At 39.4% G+C, this 26,873-nt stretch overlaps 1 pseudogene; it reads right to left on the reverse strand.

Annotated features, from left to right (window-relative positions):
* LOC123591807 overlaps nucleotides 1-18,740 on the reverse strand; it is a 55,746-nt pseudogene extending 37,006 nt beyond the window's left edge.
* Nucleotides 18,741-26,873: the final 8,133 nt, after the last annotated feature.

Raw genomic sequence — 26,873 nt, forward strand, 5'->3', positions numbered from 1 at the left:
TCTGATCAGTTTTACAACCCAGGAAAATCTCAGGAACCTGGGAACCATCTCTTTGAAATTTAATTAGCAAAGGATATAACACCCCTATCTCTCAGCTTCCATGGCGGGATAGGAGCCAACTCCAAGGTTTCTTGCTCCAAGTTACAAAACTATTTCTCGTCGTAAAGATAAGAGACATTTATTTTTTCTTTGGATAAAGCCCATTAGCAATACAGATGGCCTGTGATGTGCCCCTAACATCCTCCAGTACTTTTCCACTAGCTCACCCCAGCCCATAAACAGCCCTGCCCAGTCTGCTGCTGTGGAGTTGAGTTCAGACTTCGTGCTGGCCTCTCTCCTATTGCAGTAGCCTCAGATAAAGTCTCCTGCACCAGTTTAACTTTCTCCAGTGAAATTTTTGCTTTCATACCACCAGTGGTCCTGTACTACACTCCTTTTCAAGACACTCAATTCCACAATTTTCAAAAATTTGAACAGGATCTTTGTTAGTTTCCTAGGGCTGCCATGACAAATCACCATAAATTGGAAAGTTTAAAAAAACCTAGAAGTTTATTCTTTTACTAATCTGGAAGCCAGAAACCCCAAATCAAAGTGGTTAACAACCAGGCTCTTTGTGAAGGCTCTAAGAAAGAATCAGTTTCATGCCTTTCTCTTGGCTTTTGGTGTTGCCAGGAATCCTTAATGTTCCTTGACTTGCAGATGCATCATTGCAATCACTGCTTACATGTTCACGTTGCATTCTCCCTGTGCGTGTCTGTCCCTGTGTATTTTCTTCTTAAAAGAAACCAGTCATATAGGATCACGGGCCCATACCACTTTTGTATGACCTCATTTTAACTTAAAAAAAATTTTTTTTTGAGAGAGACAGAGAGAGAGAGACAGAGAATCCCAAGGAGGCTCCACACCACCAGCACAGAGCCCAATGTGGGGCCTGAACCCACAAACCATGAGATCATGACCTGAGCTAAAACATAGAGTCAGTTGCTTAACTAACCGAGACACCCAGGTGCCCCTAAACTTACATTTTAATTACATCTGCAAAGACCCTATTTCCAAATAAGGTCACATTCACAAGTACCAGGGGTTAGAATTACAATATACTGGGAGGGGGGAGGGACACATAATGCAACCCACAACTGACTCTGAAGAAACATCAATAGTATTTAGAATGAAAGACATTTTTCTATATTATTTTGTTAAAAATATTGTATTATGGTTAAGACACAAATAGAAGATTTTTCTATGTAAATGTTGGCTGGAAATGTTATATTGAGAGATAAGTATGTTCTATGAAGTTTGGATATTGATGTAGGCAGACGAGGTCCAAGGACCCAGAGTGGGTCCCGCAGGGCCAGCCAAGAAGGTCCTTGGCTTTGTGCAGGATAGAAATCAAATGCAAGCCAGGAGCAAGTGAGAAGAGAGTTTATTGAATAGTGTTAAGTGATAGACTATAGCAGATGGAAGCTCTGGAAGACTTGGAAAAGGAGAAGTGAATCTCTCCTTTGCTTGAGGTGAAGGATTTATACTGGAAAGGGGTCCAGGGTATGTATTCCTTCAGGAATCTAGGATGGGGTACAATCACAGTTGAGTGTCAGGTAAACGATAGATGTTATTCCATAAATCACCAAAGGCACCACTAACGGTATTGATGCCGTGTCAATCAAGATTTGTTTGAAGCTGATCTCCTGGAATATGTTTGGGATCCAGTTGTTTTGAGATGTTATCAGGTGTTTGGGGGCCTAAGATGAAACTCAGAGAATGATCAACTTTCTTCCCCTCTAGAATAGGAACATATCTTCTTTGGTTTACTCAGATGCAAAATATAGAACATGAATAAATGGGATTTAGCAGAGAAATGGTGGAAATAGAGCCTTTCTAAAATGGAGTCCCTTCAATTTCCCTATCTCAGTATTAAATATGAAGAGGTATCTCTTTTGGGAGAAGACTTACCTAAGGGACATTGTACAGGAAAAGTAGTAATTGGCTTAGGTTTGGTGAGGGTGAAGCTTTTTAAGGATGAGTTGGTGGATGTGTCAAAACAAAACCAGACAAGTAAGGAGATTGTTTTTATTTGGGCTATCAGGGTGCCTCTGGGGGAGGGGTATTGCCTTAGATTTATATAGGGAGGAGTAAGCAGACAATGAGTGGGATGATTTAGAGTTGGGTTGTTATGTAAGCAGAAGTCTCAGTGAGGTAGCTGAATATGAAATATTTTTCTCTGTGGTTAGCTAGTTTCAGGGAGAACAAATAGTTCTAATCTTAGCTCATCAATTACAACATAGAAGGGGAAGTTGGAAGATCTGTGTCTGCTCTGGTCATCACGTTCTGAAAAGGGAGGAAAAGGTCTGCATTTGGCCTGGTTACAGTTAAACAGAGAAATCATCTGTGAGAATTCAGGGGGTCATAAGAAAGGGTGGACAGTGAGGTTTATCTAAGCCAAATGGGTAAGGGTGACTCTTTGAGTAAGCCCTTTCCTAGAACACAAAGGAATGGGGGAGATTTCGGGAAAGCAAAATGTTGGGGGAGGTGTTCTTTACCATCACTGCTTTCCAGAAGCACAGGACTTAGGTAAACTTCAGCACTGTCAACAGTCGCGAGGAAGGGCCTGTGTAGGGCTGAATGCACATTGTCATTGTTTGCTATTAATTATTTACACTTAATCTTTTAAGAAAAGGTTTATCCTTGCAAAACAGATCCCACAGTTGTGGGACACCGCTGCCACCAAGTGGTGGTACCCACTTAGTGACTGCCAAACCTCAGACTTGCAAAGTAATGACATCCTTTTTTCAGACTCTACGGGGGCTACGTGTACCCTAGGAGAGTGCAAGAAAAACCACTGGGATGCAGGAATTAAAAAACAGAATTTCTGCTTCATTTTATTTTTATCAAAAAAGCAAGCAAGAATTTAAACTTAGTACTAGGATTTAACATACTATTTTACACTGGGTTTCTCACCCTGAATTTATGTCACATGTCACTTTCTTGGGGAAGAATAGAAGCTTCACATAGTGGTAACTTCCTTCTCTGAACCTCTTTAGAGTGTAGTAATATAGTGCAGATTATGAGTGCCTGATTAAAGGGCAGATAATATCTAGTTTCAGTTAAATTTGTCCTTACACATGGACAAGTGACTTTAAAAGACTCCTGAGAAATTGTTGGTTTAAAAAATAATGTATGTGCCATCAAGTAGGAATCCATGGAAGCACTGACAAATACTCTTACAGTGCTAGAAAATCTTTGTCAGCTACTTAAGAAGAAAAAAACCCGGGGCGCCTGGGTGGCTCAGTCGGTTGAGCGGCCGACTTCAGCTCAGGTCATGATCTCACGGCCTGTGAGTTCGAGCTCCGCATCAGGCTCTGTGCTGACAGCTCAGAGCCTGGAGCCTGTTTCGGATTCTGTGTCTCCCTCTCTCTGACCCTCCCCCCTTCATGCTCTGTCTTTCTCTGTCTCAAAAATAAATAAACGTTAAAAAAAAAAAATTAAAAAAAAAGAAAAAGAAAAAAACCCAAGAATATAGCATATTTTACAAGAAGCTGGTCAAAAATTCAAAATGATCAACCCTATTTGAAATATGGATTTACTTTAACTATTTTTTAATGTTTATTTATTTTGAGAGAGAGAAGGAGAGCATGAGTAGGGGAGGGGCAGAGAGACAGGGAGAGAGACAGAATCTCAAGCAGGCTCAGCTGTCAGAACAATGCCCTATGCTGGGCTCAAACTCACAATCTGTGAGATCATGACCTGAGCAGAAATCAAGAGTCAGATGCTCAACAGACTGAGCCACCCAGGTGCCCCAAGTGGTGCTAAAACAAACTTCACCCCAATTGTTGTGTATGAAGAGGTTTCATAAGATATCTGTTTTGGCTTTTACAGCTACCTGTCCACCAAGATCTGAAATAAACTGAAGTTAGAGCCAGTTATTTACATCTCTATTTTATAGTGTTAATCAGCCTTTTCAAAACTTGTGGAAAGGCAGCATGTATAACCACTGGCCCTTTCCCTGTTATAGCAGAAAAGACCTGTGACTGTTTGCCCCCTTACGATATATGTTAGAGTATAAAGTTCAAAAAGGTAAAGTCACGGCTGTCTAGCAAATACAAAATGAGCACATTTCAAAGATTTCATTTAATGCATTAATTAACGAAGGAACCAGCCAAGATATTATGACAAATTCAAAGAAGCAAGGACATTTATAGAATAAGATGTATGAAATATAAAATACTCAATTGGCCATAAATCTTTGGAATTATCTGTTCCACTGACAGAAGTTATTTGCATCTCTTGCAGACAAAAATCTTCAAGTTAACAAGTGTTAAAGAACAGATATTCAACTGAGTAAATTCGAAGAACTAATTGGCTTTACTCAAGGATTCACAGATGGGCAGCATCCCCTCTAGCAAGTAGATGCTCTGAGGAATTGTGCAAAATGGAAAGTTTTTATGGGAAGGAGGGTGGGGCAAGGAAGCTATTAGGGAGGGAAAAGAAAGGATTGTTTCAGGTCTTCTTATCATAAGATGACCTCATTAGTGCTGATTAGAAATTTCCAGACCAATTGGTTTAAAATTCCACTCTTGTGAGAGACTCAAACTGCAATTAGGTTAGGCGGTAAAGCTTGGTGGGATTTAACATAAGTGACTCCATTTTGGTCATGTTTCTTGTTTAACACAAGTAATGTCCTAATTCTGGGACCTTTAATCAATAGTAAATAATGAGGTAAACTTTACATTACTATGATCCTCTGGCCAAATTTAGCCCATGTGATTTGTTTTGTTTTGTTTTGTTTATTTTTGACAGACAGAAACAGAAAATGAGCAGGGGCAGGAGGAGGGGCGGAGAGGGAGACACCAAATCTGAAGCAGGCTCCAGGTTCTGAGCTGTCAGCTCAGAGCTCAACATGGAGGTTGAACCCATGAACCCTGAGATCATGACCTGAGCCGAAGTCGGACACTTAATCACTGAACCACCCAAGCACCCCTAGCCCATGTGTTTTATAAATAGTTTTATTAGAACTCAGCAAGGTCATTTCTTACTGCCTATGACTGCTTTTGTGTTACAATGGAAGACCTGAGTACTCAAGAGTGCTAACGCCCACAAAGCCTAACATATTTACTATCTAGACCTTAACAATTTGTTGGCAACTTGTCCTGGTCAGTACATGGGTGGGCTTTATCCCCACATGATGCAGAAAGGATGGGCTACTCACCTTTTCTGCCTTATTTCCAAGTTTTGGATAATTTTCTTGACAGCTACTTGAAAACCCTCAATACATAGTTTATCTCTTTTCGTTATCTTCAGGTAAGTCTTTTGGCGCAAATTTCCTGTTTTATTTTATTTTTCCCTTCAGAATGTTCTAGATATTTATTTTCTTTTATGTTGTTTTATTAATTACAAGTAACTCAGACGGATTTATTTTTATCCTTGTAAATAAACTACAGCATTTCTTAAAGTATAAAATGTTGCATTTTTACTGTGAAGTTTAATTGACCACATCATGATATATATTGTTGTAGTTGTGAATTTCATTTTCTTGGAGGACAATGAGACCACCCATCTGCACTGTCTTCATTTCAGTAACATTTTCTTTCATATTTGATATTATCTTTAACATTTCATTTGGTATGCTTTCTCAAATTTACTCTAATCATATGTCTGTAAGTATTCCATGATCTACCATTCATTTCTCTCATTTTTCCTTCAGTCACCATGTGGATTTCTTTTGTAATTGTACTTTCCACAAGCCTCTTCCCCAGTTTATTTTTTTTTTTACAGTGTCACTTTTATTTAGGTAGTCAAAATGTGTTCAACAATAGCATCAACTTTATTTATTTATTTATTTATTTATTTATTTTACCATTTATTTTTGAGAGACAGAGAGAGACAGAACATGAGTTGGGGAGGGGCACAGAGAGGGAGACCCAGAATCTGAAGCAGGCTCCAAGCTCTGAGCTGTCAGCACAGAGCACGATGCAGGTCTCAAACCCACAGACCGCGAGATCATGACCTGAGCCAAAGCTGGACTAAGCCACCCAGGCGCCCCTTTTATCTTAATTTATATACCTAGCTCCACCAGCTTTTTTTTCTTTCTGTCTTGTGTTCTCTTCACTCATTCTTAAGCAAATATTTGTATCCATGTACTTTTTTTTACATTTTTTTATTAAAATTTTTTTAATGTTTATTTTCAAGAGAGAGAGAGAGCACAAACACAAGCAGGGGAGGGACAGAGAGAGACACACAGAATCCGAAGAAGGCTCCAGGCTCTGAGCTGTCAGCACAGAGCCCGATGTGGGGCTCGAACCCACCAACTGTGAGATCATGACCTGAGCTGAAGTTGGACGCTTAACTGACTGAGCCACCCAGGTGCCTCACTATGTATTCTTTAATGTTTGATTTAGATCACTAGTAAAATGTAAAAGGGTATATAACTCAGGAATAGCCAGATGGAAGAGATGCACAGGGCAAGGTCTATGGGAAAGAGTGCAGGACTGTCATGTTCTCTGGGCACACCACTCTCCCCAAATCTCCACATGTTCACCAACTTGGAAACTCCAAATTCCCTAAGTTTTAATCTAACCAATGTTTATTGAACACACACTATGTGCCAGATACTGCAATGAATAGAACCTGGCTATGTCACTTTCAGTTTAGTGAGAAACACAGATGTGTAGTGGTAAAGGTGTTCTCTCTAAGAGGTAAAATCTGAGTCCTGTCTGAGAAAGATGTCCTAGGTATGCGAAGCCTGAAAGCAGGGGGGGAAATGAGACACAGTTAATGGTTGCTAAAGGACTTTGGGATCTCCTTGGTTTTTAGAAGGGAACTTGTGATTAAGGGAAAGTAAAATTAAAGTCCTATTTGGGGGAAGCTAAGATAGCAGTGCAATAAGAGGAACCTGGGCTATCCTTGTCCCTCAAACAGGTAGATAACTATCAAATCATTCTGAATACCCAAGAAATTGACCTGAGGACTGACAGACCAAGCTGCACAACTAGAGGGACAGAAGAGGCAGGAAGGAGGAAGGTAGGAAGTATGTGGAGATGTGGTTTAAAAGAAATGGATCATGGGTGCTGCTGAGGGGAGGGAGCCCTAGTCAGAGAGAAAGGTGAGAGAGAGTGGAGCACGCAGGGATGAGCACAAGGAGAACACTTCCCCAAAGCCATTGGCTGGGGGAAGGGGCTTTTTTGTGAGTTCTTGCAACCAAAGGGGCTTAGAGACTGGAGTGTTAAAGGTCTGTGGGCTTGGCTGGGACAGAGTTCTGAGGGCACTGCTCTACTCATAGAGAGAAGGCAGGCAAGCAACCCTGGAGCAGAGGGAGTGATCTGAGAATTACCTAAGGCGCATGGGGAGAGACTGCTCTTCTTGGGGTGCATTTGTGAGAGGTGGCATTCACAGAATCACCTCTCTGGAGACAAAAAAGCAGGCAGGCACCATTTCCCTCCCGTGGCCCTCAGCATAGGTGCACAGAAACCTGCTGAGGGCAGCTGACCCAGATACTGGCTGTCTGGTCTGCTTTGCTCCAAATCCCATGCCCCTGCATTCTGCTGTGACTGCCATTCTCAGTCAAATCTGCATTGGTCCCAGAGCAGTGAGACCCTCACCCCAGAAGACCAGTGCAGGCCCTTGCCACAGCACATCCCTAATGTTTGACGTTTTAAAAGTCAGTAGTCTTGGCTGGAATAGAGCCCAAAGTGCACCGCACTGTTTCAGGCAGGCAAGCAACCCGGAGACGGAGACAATAGCATGAAAACAGAGCTCTGAAAAACACCTGGGATACACAAGGGGAAATTATTTGCTCTTCTGGGAGGGCCTTCCTGAGAGCAGCAAGCACGGACTCCTCTCTGCTAGGACAAAGGAACTGATTGGTGCCATTTTCCTCCCCCCACCCCTTAGCATAAACCAACTTCAGTACATAGCACAAGGCCAACACTGGCTGCCTAACCTCCTTATAGGAAGTCCCACCCCCACCCCCCACCCCCACCCCCGTGCTCTGCTGGTACTGCTTTTCTCTGACAAGTGTGCCTAAGGAGTAGTGCAGTGGGCCCCTTCCCCAGAAGGCCAGCAGAAATCTCTGCACATACCATGTCTACTGACCATGGAGTTCTGCAATTCTTCTGTTCTAGTGGAAGTAGCATCAGGTCTCATTTAACAAGTAGACCAGAGCATGTCTAGTTAAAACTTGCCCCACCCTGGCTAAGGTCCAGACACAGCCCACTATAGGCAAGGAGAACTTCACAGGCAACAGACCTGAGGGATAAAGCAGCCAATACAGCAGCACAATGCATAGAGCACACACCAGAGACACTCCCTGAAACACCAGACCCTTGACATTATATGACCTGTTCATAAAGCTATTACTCTCAAGAGCAGGAAACATAATAGACTTTTCTAAGACACAGAAAAAGATAGAGGAATTCATTCCAAAAGAAAGAAGAAGAAAAGGTTATGGTCAGAGATCTAAGTGAAACAGATATAATACACCTGATGGAGAATTTAAAGCAGCAATCATAAGGATACTCTCTGGGCTTGAGAAAAGCGTGGAAGAGATTATGGAGTCCCTTACCACAGAGATACAAGAGTAAAAAAATATCCATTCTGAAATTAAAAATGCAATAACTGAGATTCAAAACTATCTGGATGTAATGACCACAAGGAGGGAAGAAGCAGAGGAACAAATAAGTGATATAGAAGATAGAATAATGGAAAATAATGAAGGTGATCAAAACAGAAAAAGCAGAACTATGGATCACAAGAATAGACTTAGAGAGCTCAGTGACTCCATCAAATGTAATAACATTCATATCATAGGAGTCCCCAAAAAAGAAGAGAGAGAAAAGGGGGCAGGAGGTTAATTTGAGGACATAATAGCTGAAAACCCCACTAAACTTGGGGAAGGAAACAAACATTCAAGTCCAGGAGGTTTAGAGATCTCCCATCAAAATCAACAATGGCAGGCCAATACCAAGACATATTGTAGGTAAATTTGCAAAATATAGTGATAAAGAAAAATTCCTAAAAGCAATAAGACAAAAGAAGTCCCTAACTTACAAAGGAAGACCTATAAGGCTAGCTGCAGATCTGTCCACAGAAACTTGGCAAGCCAGAAGAGAGTGGTGTAATATATTCAACATGCTAAATGGGAAAAATCTGTAGCCAAGAGTACTCTGCCAAGAAGGCTATCATTCAGAATAGAAAGGAGGGATAAAGAATTTCCCAAATAAAAACTAAACAAGTTCATGACCACTAAACCAGCCCTGCAAGAGATATAAAAGGAGACTCTCTGAGTCAGAAGGGAAGACTAAAAGTGGCAAAGATTAAAAAGGAACAGAGAAAATTTCCAGAAACAATGACAAAACAAGTAAAAAATGACACTAAATACATATCTATCAATAATTACTCTGAATGTAAATGGACTAAATGCCTCAACCAAAAGACATAGCTTGCCAGATGGGTAAAAAACAAAAACAAAAAAAACCAAGACCCATCTATATGCTGCCTAGAAGAGATGCATTTTAGACCTAAAGATATCTGCAGATTGAAAGTGAGGGGATGGAGAAACATTTATCATGCAAATGGAAGTCAATAGACTTTGAGAGTGTTTTAGAGTGCACATGGAACATTATCCAGAATAGATCACATATTAAGTCACAAATCAGGCCTCAACAAGTACAAAAAGATTGAGAGCATACCATGAATATTTTCTGACCATATGCTATGAAACTTGAGATCAATCAATGAAAAAATATGGAAAGACCACAAATATGGAGGTTAAACAGCATGGTACTAAAGAATGAGTGGGTAAACCAGGAAATTAAAGAAGAAATATAAAAATACAAGGAAGCAAATAAAAATGAAAACACAATGGTCCAAAACTTTTAGGAATCAACAAAAGTGGTCATAAGAGGGAAGTATACAGCAAAGCAGGCCTATTTCAAGAAGCTAGAAAAATCTCAAATAAATAACCTAAGTTTCCACCTAAAGGAGCTAGAGACAGAACAAATGAAACCTAAAGTCAATAAAAGGAAGGAAATAATAAAGATTAGAGCAGAAATAAGTGATATAGAAACAAAAAAAAAACCAGTAGAACAGATCAATGAAACCAGGAGCTAGTTCTTTGAAAAAATCAATAAAATTGATAAACCTTTAGCCAGACTTATTAAAAAAGAAAAGAGAAAGGACCCAAAGAAATAAAATCACAAGCAAGAGAACAGAAATAATAAACACTACAGAAATACAAACAATTATGAGAATATTATGAAAAATTATGTGCCAACAAATCGGATAATCTGGAAGAAATGGACAAATTCCTAGATAAACTAACAAAACTGAAGCAGGAAGAAACAAAATAACGAGCAAAAGAAATTGAATCACTAATCAAAAATCTCCCACAAACAAAAGTCCAGGGCCAGATGAATTCCCAGGGGAATTCTACCAAACATTTAAAGAAGAGTTAGTACCTATTCTTCTTAAACTTTTCCCAAAAAATAGAAATGAAAGTAAAATTTCCAAATTCATTCTATGAAGCCAGCCTTCCTCTGATTCCAAAATCAGACAAAGACTCCACTAAAAAACAGAACTACAGGCCAATATTCCTGATTAACATGGATGCAAAACTTCTCAGCAAAAAACTAGCAAATCGAATCCAACAGTACATTAAAAGAATCTTCACTATGATCAAGTGGGATTTATTCATGGGTTGCAAGGGTGGTTCAATAATCACAAATCAGTGTGATACACCACATTATTAAAAGAAAGGATAAGAATCATGTGATCCTCTCATAGATGCAGATAAAGTATTTGACAAAGCACAACATCTATTCATGATAAAAACCCTCAACAAAATAGGGAGAGAGGGAACATACCTCAACATAATAAAGGCCACCCTTCATTATGTGAAAGGCCACCCTTTATTATTAATGAAAACCCACCACTAATATCATTCTCAATGGGGAAAAACTGAGAGCTTTTGCTGTATAGTCACGAACAAGACAGGGATGTCCACTATCACCTTTGTTATTTAATTTTTTAATGCGTATTTATTTTTGAGAGAGAGAGAGATAGCACCAGCAGGGGATAGGCAAAGGGGAAGAGGGACCAAGGATCTAAAGTGGGCTCTACACTGACAGCGGAGAGCCTGATATGGGGCTCAGACTCATGAACTGTGAGATCATGACCTGAGCTGAAGTCAAGAGTAAGACGCTTAACTGACTGAGCCATCCAGGTGCCCCTCTCACTTTTGTTATTTAACATAGTACCGGAAGTCCCAGTGTCAGCAATCAGACAACAAAAGAAATGAAAGGCATCCAAACCAGCAAGGAAGAAGTAAAACTTTCACTATTTACAGACAACATGATACTTTATATAGAAAACCTGAAAGACTCCGCCAAAAAATTGCTGGAACTGATACATGAGTTCAATAGCTTCAGGTACAAAATCAAAGTACAGAAATCTGTTGCATTTCTATACACCAATAATAAAGTAGCAGAATGAGAAATTAAGGAATCAATCCCATTTACGATTACACCAAAACCCATAGGATATAGAGGAATAAATCTAACCAAAGAGGTAAAAGATCTGTATTCTGAAAACTATAAAACACTGATGAGGGGCGCCTGGGTGGTTCAGTTGGTTGAGCGTCCGACTTTGGCTCAGGTCATGATCTCATACTCCATGGGTTCGAGCCCCACGTCAGGTTCTGTGCTGACACCTCAGAGCCTGGAGCCTGCTTTGGATTCTGTGTCTCCTTCTCTCTCTGTTCCTCCCCTGCTCATGCTCTGTCTCTCTCTCTCTCAAAAATAAAGAAACATTAAAAAATAAAAAAATAAAACACTGATGAAAGAAATCGAAGAGGACATAAAGAAATGGAAAAACATTCCATGCTCGTGGATTGGAAGAAGAAATATTGTTAAAATGTTTATACTACCAAAGCAATCTACACATTTAATGCAACCCCTATAAAATACCACCAGCATTTTTCACAGAGCTCCGAAAAACAATCCTAAAATTTGTATGGAGGCACAAAAGTCCTGAAGTAGCTAAAGCACTCTTGAAAAAGAAAAGCAAAACTGGAGGCATGGCATCATGATTCAGGACTTCAAGTTACATTACAAAGCTGTAGTGATCAAGACAGTATAATAGGGGCACAGGGGCACCTGGGTGGCTCAGCCAGTTAAGCGTCTGACTTTGGCTCAGGTCATGATCTCACGGTTCATGGGTTCAATCCCTGAGTCAGGCTCTGTGCTGTCAGGCTCAGAGCCTGGAGCCTGCTTCATATTCTGTGTGTGTGTCTCTCTCTGCCCCTCCTCTGCTCTCTCTCTTTCTCTCTCTCAAAAATAAATAAACACCAAAAAAAAAAATAATAATGGCATAAAAACAGACACATAGATCAATGGAACAGAGTGGAAAACCTAGAAATGGACCCACAGCTATATGGTTAACTAATCTTTCACAAAGCATGAAAAAATATCAAATGGAAAAAGAGTCTCTTCAACAGTTGGTGTTGGGAAAACTGGACAGCAACATGCAAAAGAATGAAACTGGACCACTTTCTTACACCATACACAAAAACAAATTCAAAATGGATAAAAGACCTTAGAGGAGACAGAAAATCATCGAAAATTCTAGAGGAGAACACAGGCAATAAAGGGTTAGTATCCAAAATCTGTAAAGAATTCTAAAACTCAATACCCAAAAAACAAATAATCCAGTTTAAAAATGGGTAGAAGACAAGAATAGACATTTTTTCCAAAGAAGATGTACAGATGGCTAAGAGACACATGAAAAGATGCTCAACATCACTCATCATCAGGGGAATATAAATCAAAACCACAATGAGATACCATATCACACCCATCAGAATGGCTAAAATCAACAACAGGAAACAGGTGTTGGCGAGGCTGCAGAGAATGGGGAACCCTTTTACACTGTTAGTGGGAATGCAAACTGGTGCAGCCACTCTGGAAAACAGTATGGAGATTCCTCAAAAAGTTTAAAGTGAATCTACCCTGTGATCCAGCAATAGCACTACTAGCTTTTTACCCAAAGAACACAAAAATACTAATTCAGAGGGATGTATGCACCCCAATGTTTATAACAGCATTATCTACAACAGCCAAAATATGGAAATGTGGAATATGGAAATAGTGTCCATGGACTGATGGTTGGATAAAGAAGAGGTAGTATATATGTATATACACTGGAATATTACTCAGCCATAAAAAATGAAATCTTCCCATTTGCGATGAACGTGGATGGAGCTACAGATTATTATGCTGAGTGAAATAAGTCAGAGAAAGACAAATACCATATGATTTCACACATATGTGGAATTTAAGAAACAAAACAGTTTAAGAGAGGGAGAAAAAAAGAGAGGCAAACCAGGAAACAGACTCTAGAGAACAAACAGGGTTACTGGAGGGGAAGTGTGTGGGGAGGGATGGAGTAACTAACTGGAGGGGAAGTGTGTGTGGGAGGGGTGAGATAAACAGGTGATGGATATTAAGGAGGGCAGGTGTTGTGATGAGCACTGGGTTGTTTTTTTTTTTTAACATGAAATTTATTGTCAAATTGGTTTCCATACAACACCCAGTGCTCATCCCAACAGGTGCCCTCCTCAAAACCCATCACCCACCCCCCATCAACCCTTGTTCTCAGTTTTTAAGAGTCTCTTATGTTTTGGCTCTCTCCCACTCTAACCTTTCTTTTTTTTTTCCTTCCCGTCCCCCATGGTCTTCTGGTAAGTTTCTCAGGATCCACATAAGAGTGAAAACATATGGTATCTGTCTTTCTCTGTAAGGCTTATTTCACTTAGCATAACACTCTCCAGTTCCATCCACGTGAGCACTGGGTTTTATATGTAAGTGATGAATCACTAAATCCTTCACCTGGAACTGATATTACACTGCATGTTAATTAAGTGGGATTTAAGTGAAAACTTGAAGAAAAATAAATAAATAAATAAATAAAGTCCTATTTTGGGATGAAGATAGGTGCTTTGCTCATTATTATAAAATTTCTTCTCATCTGTCTCCTTTCAGTAATAAATATGGTGTAACATCATTTTTACCATTCACCTATTTTTATATACAGTTTAAAAAAACAATATGATTTTAATTTTAATGCCCAAGTTGAAATATAAACGATTGATAAAAAATTACTATAAAATTAATATATAGCTAATAAGTAAATGTTTGGTATGATCATACTAGAAGGCATAATGAATAGTGAGTTGCTTGGGCCTCTATATAGAAAAATGAGAATCTACTAGGTACAAATGCATATAGCAACAGTTATAATATTGTTGGACAGAAATTTTTTCCTCTATCTTTCAAAGTTTCTTCTGGCTAAGATTTAAATTGACATGAGACAGATTAACAGGAGAAAATCAAGTTTAATTTTGTATGTACAGGAACCCCACATACATGAGAGGTTCAAAAAGCAGTAAAATAGGGGCACCTGGGTGGCTCAGTAGGTTAAGCATCCCACTTCAGCTCAAGTCATGATCTCACAGTTTGTGGGTTCAAGCCCCATATCGGGCTCTGTGCTGACAGCTCAGAGCCTGGAGCCTGTTTCAGATTCTGTGCCTCCCTCGCTCTCTACCCCTCCCCCACTCGCTGTCTCCTTCTGTCTCAAAAATAAATAAGCATTAAAAAAAAATTTTTTTAAAGAGGAGTAAAATGAGTTATATGTGCCATTCTGAGCTAAGAAATGGGATAGAGGACTGGGGCTTCAGAGGGTGGGAGGGCAGTTCACAGGCAAAGAGAAGAGCAGGTGTTTCGTAATTAGATGTTTGCCCTGCCATAGAGATTGGTCACTCAGTTAAAATTTATCTCTGGTAATAACTCTCCTTGTGGGAAAGGCTCCTTATGTAGGTTCTTCTAGGTAGTTAATGGAGGGCAAATTTTTTCTTAAGCCTGCAGGGCCTCAGTCATGTTCACCTCAAAATAGTACACAGGCCAAAGTGGCACATTTTGTGGAGGCTTGTTCTGAACCACTTCAATGTATCACCAACTCAAAAACTATAACCCAAGTTGGCTTCAGAGAAATGATTTTCCAAAATGGTGAGTAACTCAGTAAACTCCTGGGCCAAGTAAAGTATAGTCTTTCCTAGATTTGCACAATGGTTGCATTTGTGGAAAATTCAGTGTCTAGTAAAAGCATGCAAAGTATTTTGTTTATATGTGAAAAAAAATTAGGTTTAAGCTCAAATAATTATGAACAGGTTTTTAACCTCTATAAATGTTTGGAGGGACTAGACATTCATACTCAGAAACAATTTTGCATTGTGAGACTATTCTACACATTGTTGTGTGCCTGGTCCCTACTAAACTAAATGGGAGTAGTGCCCATATGAGTCCTTCTAATCCCAAATTCCAATGACTGAGACAATCAAAAAGACTTTCAGGGGGCTCCTGGTTTGGTTGAGCAGCTGACTTCAGCTCAGGTCACGATCACACTATTTGTGAGTTCAAGCCCCACATCTGGCTCTGTGTGGACAGCTCAGAGCCTGGACCCTGCTGCGGATTCTGTGTCTCCCTCTCTTTCTCTGCCCCTCCCCCGCTCATGTTCTCTGTCTCTCTCTCAAAAATAAATAAACATTTAAAAAAGTTAAAAAAAAAAAAAAAAAGAAGACTTCAGAAACTTCCAAATTGACCTCTAGGGGGCAGTCTGATTCCTGTGGAGAATCACAACTTGAAAATCTCTGTTTTCTTCCACTTGCCTGTGAGGTTAGGTAGGGTGGCATTATTCTGTTGCCTGGGGGGCTGGCTTGGGGTGGGGGTGAGTGGTGGAAACAAAGGAACAATTTTTCCCTCTTGCTAGCCATCAGGGAAGACTGCAATACTAGGGCTTTTACATAAATGAAAGGGTAGGTAACTTTTGACACATTTCTCATGCATTTTAAAATTTCCTTGATCAGTTTTCCTTGCATAGAAAGCTGGAGTCAAAAACCCCTCCCTATAAATATGATAGAATAAATGCAGAGATATCCATGTATATCGACATGTATGTATGTAAATGTACAGATATGTATATCGTATGTATACACACACATATTCATCATGTTGTTTGTACTGTAGAAAAAGTACAGGCAATAAATAAATGTCCACAAAGAGGAGAGTAGATTAAACAAACAAAGAAAAACAAACAAAATCCTGTGGCACCTGTATAAAATGGAATAGCATTGTAGCCATTTTTAAAAAATGAGATAAATCAGGGGCACCTGGATGTGTCAGTCAGTTAACTGTCCAACTTCAGCTCAGGTCATGATCTCAAAACTCGTGAGTACGAGCCCTCCATCGGGCTCTTTGCTGTCAGCACAGAGCCTGCTTCAGATTGTCTCCCTCTCTCTCTGCCCCTCCCCCGCTGGTGCTCTCGAGTGCTCTCTCTCTCTCTCAAAAATAAATAAACATTTTTTAAAAAATGAAGTAGATCAATTCCTTGGCCTTGAAGAATGTCCTTAAGAACAACATAACTATAAATTTGATGTGTACAGAAATAGAATTGAAAGAATATAAACTGAAATACTATTAGTGGTTATTCTAGAATCTGAAAATTACAGGGGGTATAGGGACTTTCATAGTAGGGTGACCTCCTAAGTCATGACCACAACCCACAGAAAGCCATGTGTGATATCAGGTTTCAATTAGGTATCTTTTTTTTCTTTTTTTCTTCTTCAGTATTGTTTAAACTTATGTGACCATGAAACCCTATTTACCTTTCAGAGAAAGTGATATTTGAAGAAACTGATAGCATGATAAATGTAAGTGTGTGAGTTTTCTTATGAAATTATACTGGCAGGCACAGAGAGCTCTAATTATGTTCCAGGCATCATTCTAGGGCTTTATAAGTATTCGCTCACTTAATATTCATGGCAAGTCTATGAGGTGAGTTCTTCTCATGATCTTACCTACGTCCAGCTTCATAAAACTATTCAGTGGTAGAGCTGGGATTTGAACCTGGATAGTCTTGCTCTAGAATCTACACTACCTGATGATACTCAGTCTATTTCTCTATCTAGTCTAGAAATGCTCAGGCAAACTCAAAGTATGCTGGGTAGATGAATTTATTACTGTTTTCTGCCAATCCAGATACTGTTCTCTATCAATCCAGTAACCTTAGCAAAACTGAGAATTTTGTCAGTCTTAAATCACTTCAGTTCATATCCCCATTCTAGTTGGTCTTCCTGCTTTCTGTATAGTCACTTTGTTTCTTAAAACTTCCAAGACTTTTAGGGTAGAGCCAAAATCCCTTATTTTTGCTTACAAATCTGTGTATGATCTTGCCTGTCTTTATGTTCCAGTTGAGGGCTGGACAACTGGAGGGCAAGCTGAGGGCAAAGTACAAGCTAACAGCACCCCACCCCAAGGTGGGATATGTGTGATATTCCTCAGACACTCCTGGCTGCCCAAGAACAGAAGAAAGGAAAGAAAGCAAATGGTTGACTTGATAGAGATCACAGTTATGTAGGACAGGAGTCTCCTTCAGTTTATGTATAACTGCAAGAAAAAGGCAATCTTATCTATACCCTAATCTCTAAAAACCTATAGATTCTGTTTCCTAGAGACCTAATATCACCCTCATCAAGATGTAAGGGGGTTTAACTTCTTGTCATGGTGATGTGTGAAAAAAGGCAAATTAAAAATTAAATTCCTTTACTGTCTACAGCCCATTGACATCCTTGAAACTGGCAGAGTGATCTTCCTTTAGCTGCTCAGCTGCCTGTGTGAGCTGTGCTAGGGGCAAAAGGGAATCTTGGCTTAACATTATCCTGACCCCTCAGGATCCTGTAAGTTTACTTTAACATATAAAAATTCCTTTGGAAACTTCCTTTATCTCAGCTCTCCCAAGGTATATGCTGGCAATCATACTCCAAGCTTGTGGCCCCTGATACACATCGGAAGGGTCTCATGACTGAGGTTTTACTAAACGGCAATAAATGGTGTTGTCCTAACAACAGCCAGCCCCTCGGGGTCCTGGAAACCTTGCTTCCAAAATACCCTTAGAGACTTACTCTATCCCTAACCCCCTCCTAACTTGAAAGTATAAAATCAATTACCCATCACAACCCCAATGCAGCTCTTTCTGCCCATGGGTCCTGTCCTGGTACTTTTATTTATTTATTTATTTAATGTTTATTTGTTTGAGAGAGAGAGAGAGAGACAGAGAGAGAGAGAGAGAGACAGAGAGTGTGTGTGAGCGGGGCAGAGTCAGAGAGGAGACACAGAATCTGAAGCAGGCTCCAGGCTCTGAGCTGTCAGCATAGAGCTGGTTGTGGGACTTGAACTCACCAATCGTGAGATCACGACCTGAGCCGAAGGGACACTTAACTGATTGAGCCACCCAGGCACCCTGTCCCCGTGCTTTAATAAAATCACCTTTTTGCACAAAGGTGTCTTCAAGAATTCTTGCTTGGCCATCAGCTCTGAACCCCACCATCACCCCAAAACCCCATCACAATCTCATCTGTTGCTTCCTCCCCACTTCCAATGCATAAACACTCTCTCTGCCGAAGAGACCTCCTTCATTTGTTCCAGCAGGAGAACCTCTGCTCATGCTGTTCTTTCTACCTGAAACTGCCTCCCCTCAAATCCCACATATTTCTGGCTAACTTCTGCACATTCTTCAGGCACCAGGTTGGCTGGTAATTTCTTTAGGAAGGCTTTCTGACCCCCAGATCTCAGATACTCAGGAACTTTTCCTGTATCTCCAGTCCTCCACACGGGAGGCACCCTGTACTTCCTATCTGTCATGAGCGTGCTATGAAGGTACACACATGAATTGTGTCTTTCTACAATGTCAGCTTTATTCAATCTTAGAGCAAGGTTAACATAATTATAACACAGGTTCACAATTCCAAATTCAATGATATTTCACCCACGTGTTTAACTTGGCTTCTTACACGGTACATAAAGTAAAGCACAAGACCAGCCACACAACCAACAAAATACAAGAGGGGGTAGGAAGTTAATAAACCAAACCCAAAGTCAGCCTGTGGGCTAGCAGTTGAGGTAAGGCCTCAGTCCAGCCTGGTCAGCTTGCAGCTCTTACTGCTTATTATGATCAAACAATGAATTATCTCAGTTCTGTTTGGAGATGAACCGGACAAAACCTTTAGCAGCAGCTGCCTTCTTGAAATGGTCAGACACAGAGGGGTCAGTGTCTGAAGAGTCTGACAATTTCCTGCAAAAATCCTTCCTTTTAAATGGGATTTTATCAGTCTTGGACCCCTGCAGACCTCTTTGCTTCTGTGAGTTATCAGTTCTGGGATGTCATCAGCTGGCTCGGGTCTTGGCCATATCTGGTAGCTGCATTACCCTTGGCTGCTTGAGTCAGTGATTGACACGGGGCTCTGCCTGACATGAGTAACTCCATTTTGCTCTCTACACTATCACGGTTTGGGTTGTCTGTATTATCACCAAATTCTGTAGTCTCTGTGAAGCAACCAGGGTCACTTTCACCTCTGTATCTCCAACATCTGGCATATGGTAGATGCTCAATAAATATATTTTTTTAATGTTTATTTATTTTTGAGAAAGAGACAGAGTGTGAGCAGTGGGAGGGGCAGAGAGAAAGGGAGACACAGAATCTGAAGCGGGCTCCGGGCTCTGAGCTGTCAGCACAGAGCCTGATGCTGTCACCACGAACTGTGAGATCATGACCTGAACTGAAGTCAGACACTTAACTGACTGAGGCATCCAGGCATGCCAATAAATATTTTTTAAATGATGAATGGCTTAACCAAATAAAAAATGGAGAATGTTCTCTACTAGAAAATATTCATACCTCTTTTCTTAGTAATTTCACTTCTAGAATCTTTAAAAAAAACTTTTTTCTTTTTTGTTTATTTTTGAGAGAGAGAAAGAGAGTGCAAGCAGGAGAGGAACAGAGAGAGAAGCAGACACAGAATCCGAAGCAGGCTCCAGGCTCTGAGCTGTCACCACAGAGACCGACACAGGGCTTGAACTCATGAGCTGTGAGATCATGACCTGAGCTGAAGTAAGACACTTACCTCACTGAGCCACCCAGGTGCCCTTAGAATCTTATCTAAAGGAGAGAATCAGAGAAACTTAGAAAATTATGTTCATGATAACAGTAAAAAATGCAAAAGAATCTAAATGAACAGCAAATAGGGCTTCCTCAAATATAACATGTCCAGAAGACATTATTCCACAAGGCTTTGAGAATGTCATTTTTGAAGAAATATAATGAATAGGAAATTATATACAATTTAATATTAAATGGAAAAAGCAAAATACCAAAAAGTTTAATTCCACTTTAATTTAAAATATACAGGGGCACCTAGGTGACTCAGTTTGTTAAGCATCTGACTCTTGATTTCCTATCAGATCATGATCTCACAGTTCATGGGATTGAGCTCCACGCTGAGCTTGGGATTCTCTCTATCCTCTCTCTCTGCCCCTCCTCAGCTCACGTGCATGCTCTCTCACTTTCTCTCAAAATAAATAAATAAACATTTAAAATGTACATGTATGTGTGTGTATGTATACATGTTTATATAGCTCAGTTACACACATGTACATACATAGAAAAAAATGAAAGAGAGAAAAATGTTAATAGGGATTATTTTGGACTGATGGAACTTATAGATGCTTACTATTTTATTCCTTACATATTGTTCAATTATCCATGTTTATTTAAAATAAATGTGTTACTTTCTTTATTATCATTTTTTTATTTAAAACTTTTTACTGTTTATTTTTGAGAGAGAGAGAGAAAGAGAGAGAGAGAGAGAGAGTACGAGTGGGAGAAGGAGCAGAGAGAGAGGGAGACACAGAATCCAAAGCAGGCTCCAAGCTCTGAGCTGTCAGCACAGAGCCCGATGCAGGGCTCGAACTCACAAACGGTGAGATCATGACCTGAGCTGAAGCCAGATGCTCAACTGACTGAACCAACCAGGCGCCCCAAATGTGTTACTTTCTTTTTTTTTTTTTTTTTAACGTTTATTTATTTTTGAGACAGAGAGAGACAGAGCATGAACGGGGGAGGGTCAGAGAGAGAGGGAGACACAGAATCTGAAACAGGCTCCAAGCTCTGAGCGGTCAGCACAGAGCCCGACACGGGGCTCGAACTCACCAACTGCCAGATCATGACGTGAGCCGAAGTCAGACGCTTAACCGACTGAGCCACCCAGGTGCCCCTGTGTTACTTTCTTAATCAGAGAAGAATAACTAAAATGTTTTACCACTAGATAGCCGGGTTATAATTATTTTGGTTTACGTTATTTTTTGTCAGAGTGAAGAAAATGATAATTTAAAATTTTACAATTTACTAAATTTCCCATGCTGTATATTTATTATATGAGTTTTAAAGACTTATTTACTTTTACTGTTTCCTTTTCTTTTTTAATTTTAATTTTATTATTTTTAAAATTTTTAAATGTTTATTTATTATTTTGAGAGAGAGACAGAGCATAAGAAGGGGAGAGCCAGAGAGGGAGAGGGAGACACAGAATCCAGAGCAGGCTCCAGGCTCTGAGATGACAGCTCAGAGCCTCCCGCAGGGCTCAAACCCACGAACCATGAGATAATGACCCGAGCTGAAGGCGGCCACTTAATCGACTGAGCCACCCAGGTGCCCCAGTGCTGTTTTCTTTATTATGATTTTTGAAGTGAGATATAACTGACATATAACATTGTATTAGTTTTAGGTGTATGACATAATTATTTGATTTATGTATATATTGTAAAATGATAACCACAGTGAGTTTAGTTAACATCCATCACCATATAAGTTGAAAAATTTTTCTTATGATGAGAATTTTTGAGATTTTCTTGTGATAACAATTTTTGAGATCTAGTCTCTTAGCAACTTTCAAAATACAATACAGTATTGTGAACTATAGTCACCATGCTAAACACTCATCCCTATGACTTATTAATTTTATGTTTTATTATTTTTTAAATAGGACTTTACTTTTATTTTTATTTTTTTATTTGATTTACTTTATTTTATTAACTTTATTTTTTTAAACTTACATCCAAATTAGTTAGCATATAGTGGAACAATGATTTCAGGAGTAGATTCCTTAATGCCCCTTCCCATTTAGCCCGTCCCCCCTCCCACACCCCCTCCAGTAACCCTGTTTGTTCTCCATATTTAAGAGTATCTTATGTTTTGTCCCCCTTCCAGTTTTTATATTATTTTTGCTTCCCTTCTCTTATGTTCATCTGTTTTGTCTCTTAAATCCTCATAGGAGTGAAGTCATATGATTTTTGTCTTTCTCTGACTGACTAATTTCACTTAGCATAATACCCTCCAGTTCCATCCACGTAGTTGCAAATGGCAAGATTTCATTCTTTTTGATTGCCAAGTAATACTCCATTGTGTATATATGACACCTCTTTATCCATTCATCCATCGATGGACATTTGGGTTCTTTCCATACTTTGGCTGTTGTTGCTAATGCTCCTATAAACATGGGGTGCATGTGTCCCTTCGAAACAGCACACCTATATCCCTTGCATAAATACCTAGTAGTGCAATTGCTGGGTCATAGGGTAGTTCTATTTTTAGTTTTTTGAGGAAACTCCATGCTGTTTTCCAGAGTGGCTGCAGCAGCTTGCATTCCCACCAACAATGCAAAAGAGATCCTCTTTCTCCCCATTCTTGCCAACATCTGTTGTTGCCTGAGTTATTAATGTTAGCCATTCTGACAGGTGTCAGGTGGTATCTTATTGTGGTTTTGATTTGTATTTCCCTGATGATGAGTGATGTTGAGCATTTTTTTCATGTATCAGTTGGCCATCTGGATGTCTTCTTTGGAGAAGTGTCTATTCATGTCTTTTGCCCATTTCTTCACTCGATTATTTGTTTTTGGGGTGTTGAGTTTGAGAAGTTCTGTATAGATTTTGGATGCTAACCCTTTATCTGATATGTCATTTGCAAATATCTTTTCCCATTCTGTCGGTTGCCTTTTAGTTTTGCTGATTATTTCCTTTGCTGTGTAGAAACTTTTTGTTTTGATGAGGTCCCAGTAGTTCATTTTTGCTTTTGTTTCCCTTGCCTCTGGAGACGTGTTTAGTAAGAAGTTGCTGTGGCCAAGATCAAAGAGGTTTTTGCCTGCTTTCTCCTCAAGGATTTTGATGACTTCTTGTATTACATTGAGGTCTTTCATCCATTTTGAGTTTATTTTTGTGAATGGTGTAAGAAAGTGGTCCAGGTTCATTCTTCTGCATGTCGCTGTCCCGTTTCCCCAGCACCACTTGCTAAAGAGACTGTCTTTATTCCACTGGATATTCTTTCCTGCTTTGTCAAAGATTAGTTGGCCATACGTTTGTGGGTCCATTTCTGGGTTCTCTATTCTGTTCCATTGATCTGAGTGTCTGTTCTTGTGCCAATACCATACTGTCTTGATGTTTCCAGCTTTGTAGTATAGCTTGAAGTCCGGGATTGTGATGCCTCCTGCTTTGGTTTTCTTTTTCAAGATTGCTTTGGCTATTTGGGGTCTTTTCTGGTTCCATACAAACTTTAGGATTGTTTGTTCTAGCTCTGTGCAGAATTCTGGTGTTATTTTGATAGGGATTATATTGAATATGTACATTGCTTTGGGTAGTATCAACGTTTTAACAATATTTGTTCTTCCTGTCCAGGAACATGGAATCTTTTTCCTTTTTTGTGTGTCTTCTTCAATTTCTTTCATAAGCTTTCTATAGTTTTCAGCGTATAGATTTTTCACCTCTTTGGTTAGATTTATTCCTAGGTATTTTATGGTTTTTTTGTGCAACTGTAAATGGGATCGATTCCTTGATTTCACTTTCTGTTGCTTCATTGTTGGTGTATAGGAGTGCAATCGATTTCTGTGCATTGATTTTATATCCTACAACTTTGCTAAATTCATGAATCAGTTCTAGCAGTTTTTGGTGGAATCTTTAAGGTTTTCCATATAGACTATCATGTCATCTGCGAAGAGTGAAAGTTTGACCTCCTCCTGGACGATTTGAATGCCTTTATTTCTTTATGTTGTCTGATTGCAGAGGCTAAGATTTCCAATACTATGTTGAATAACACTGGCGAGAGTGGACATCCCTGTCTTGTTCCTGGCCTTAGGGAGAAAGCTCTCAGTTTTTCTCCATTGAGGATGATATTAGCGTTGGGTGGTTCATATATGGCTTTTATGATCTTGAGGTATGCTCCTTTTATCCCTACTTTCTTGAGGGTTTTTATCAAGAAGGATGCTGTGTTTTGTCAAATGCTTTCTCTGCATCTACTGAGAGGACCATAAGGTTCTTGTCCTTTCTTTTATTGATGTGATGAATCATGTTAATTGTTTGGCAGATATTGAACCAGCCCTGCATCCCAGGTATAAATCCCACTTGGTCGTGGTGAATAATTTGTTTAATGTATTGTTGGATCCAGTTGGCTAATATCTTGTTGAGGATTTTTGTGTCCATGTTTATCAGGGAAATAGGTCTATAGTTCTTCTTTTTAGTGGGGTCTCTGTTTGGTTTTGGAATCAAGGTAATGCTGGCTTCATAGAATGAGTTTGCAAGTTTTCCTTCCACTTCTATTTTTAGGAAGAGCTTCAAGAGAGTAGGTGTTAACTCTTCCTTGAGTGTTTGGTAGAATTGCCCTGGAAAGCCATCTGGCCCTGGACTCTTGGTTTTTGGCAGATTTTTGATTACTAATTCGATTTTTTTTACTGGTTATGGGTCTGTTCAAATTTTCTATTTCTTCCTGTTTCAGTTTTGGTAGTGTATATGTTTCTAGGAATTTGTCCATTTCTTCCAGATTGCCCATTTTATTGGCATAAAATTGCTCATAATATTCTCTTATTATTGTTTTTATTTCTGCTGTGTTGATTGGGATCTCCCTTCTTTCATTCCTGATATTATTTATTTCTGTCCTTTCCTTTTCTTTTTGATCAAACTGGCTAGTGGTTTATTGATTTTGTTAATTCTTTCAAAGAACCAGCTTCTGATTTCATTGATCTGTTCTACTGTTTTTTTTTTTTTTGTTTCAAAAGCATTAATTTCTGCTCTAATCTTTATTATTTCCTGTCTTCTACTGTTTTTGGGTTTTATTTGCTGTTCTTTTTCCAGCTCTTTAAGGCATAAGTTTAGGTTGTGTATCTAACATCTTTCTTCCTTCTTTAGGAAGGCCTGGATTGCTATATACTTTTGTCTTATGACCACCTTTCCTGCGTCCCAGAGGTTTTGGGTTGTGGTGTTATCATTTTCATTGGCTTCCGTGAACTTTTTAATTTCCTCTTTAACTTCTTGTTAATAAATGGGTTAGCCCATTAATTCTTTAGTAGTATGTTCTTCAGTCTCCAAGTATTTGTTACCTTTCCAAATTTTTTCTTGTGGTTGATTTCGAGTTTCATAGGGCTGTGGTCTGAAAATATGCACGGTATGATCTCAATCTTTTTGTACTTGCTGAGGGCTGATTTGTGTCCCAGTATATGGTCTATTCTGGAGAACGTTCCATGTGCACTGGAGAAGAATGTGTATTCTGCTGCTTTAGGATGAAATGTTCTGAATATATCTGTTAAGTCCATCTGGTCCAGTGTATCATTCAAAGCCATTGTTTCCTTGTTGATTTTTTTGATTAGATGATCTGTCCATTGCTGTGAGTGGGGTGTTCAAGTCTCCTACTATTATGGTATTATTATCAATGAGTTTATGTTTGTGATTAACTGATTTATATATTTGGGTGCTTTCACATTTGACATATAAATGTTTACAATTGTTAGGTCTTCTTGGTGGATAAACCCTTTAATTATGATATAATGCCCTTCTTCATCTCTTGATACAATCTTTATTTTAAAGTCTAGATTGTCTGATATAAGTTTGGCTACTCCGGCTTTCTTTTGTTGACCATTAGCATGATAGATGGTTCTCCATCCCCTTACTTTCAATCTGAAAGTGTCTTTAGGGGGTCTTTAAGTGTCTAAAGTGGGTCTCTTGTAAATAGCATATAGATGGATCTTGTTTTCTTATCCATTCTGTTACCCTATGTCTTTTGAATGGAGCATTGAGTCCATTGACATTTAGAATGACTACTGAAAGATATGAATTTATTTGCATTATGATGCTTGTAGAGTTGGAGTTTCTGGTGGTGTTCTCTGTTCTTTTCTAATCTGTGTTGTTTTTGTTTTTGTCTTTTCTCCCCTCAGAAAGCCCCCCCTAAAATTTCTTGCAGGGCTGGTTTAGTGGTCACAAACTCCTTTAATTTTTGTTTGTCTGGGAAACTTTTAATCTCTCCTTTTATTTTGAATGACAGCCTTGTTGGATAAAAAATTCTTGGCTGCATGTTTTTCTGATTCAGCACTTTGAATATATCCTGCCACTCCTTTCTGGCCTGACAAGTTTCTGTGGATAGGTCTGCTGCAAACCTGATCTGTCTTCCCTTGTAGGTTAGGGACTTTTTTTCCCTTGCTGCTTTCATGATTTTCTCCTTGCCTGAGTATTTTGTGAATTTGAGTATGATATGCCTTGTTGATGGTCGGTTTTTGTTGAATCTAATGGGGGGTCCTCTGTGCTTCCTGGATTTTGATGTCTGTGTCTTTCCCCAGGTTAGGAGTTTTCCACTATGGTTTGCTCACATAACCCTTCTACCCCTATTTCTCTCTCTTTCTCTTCTGGGACCCCTATGAGTCTGATGTTGTTCCTTTTTAATGAGTGACTGATTTCTCTAATTCTTAAATCGTACTCTTTTCCCTTAATCTCCTTCTTTTTTTCTACTTCATTATTCTTCATAAATTTGTCCTCTATATCGCTGATTATCTGTTCTGCCTCATCCATCCTTGCCGCTGTGGCATCCATTCATGATTGCAGCTCAGTTATATCATTTTTTACTTCATCCTGACTAGTTTTTACTCCTTTTATCTCTGCAGAAAGGGATTCTAAGCTATTTTCAACTCC

The sequence above is a fragment of the Leopardus geoffroyi genome, chromosome B4 (genome assembly GCF_018350155.1).
Source record: "Leopardus geoffroyi isolate Oge1 chromosome B4, O.geoffroyi_Oge1_pat1.0, whole genome shotgun sequence".
Classification (NCBI taxonomy): domain Eukaryota; kingdom Metazoa; phylum Chordata; class Mammalia; order Carnivora; family Felidae; genus Leopardus; species Leopardus geoffroyi.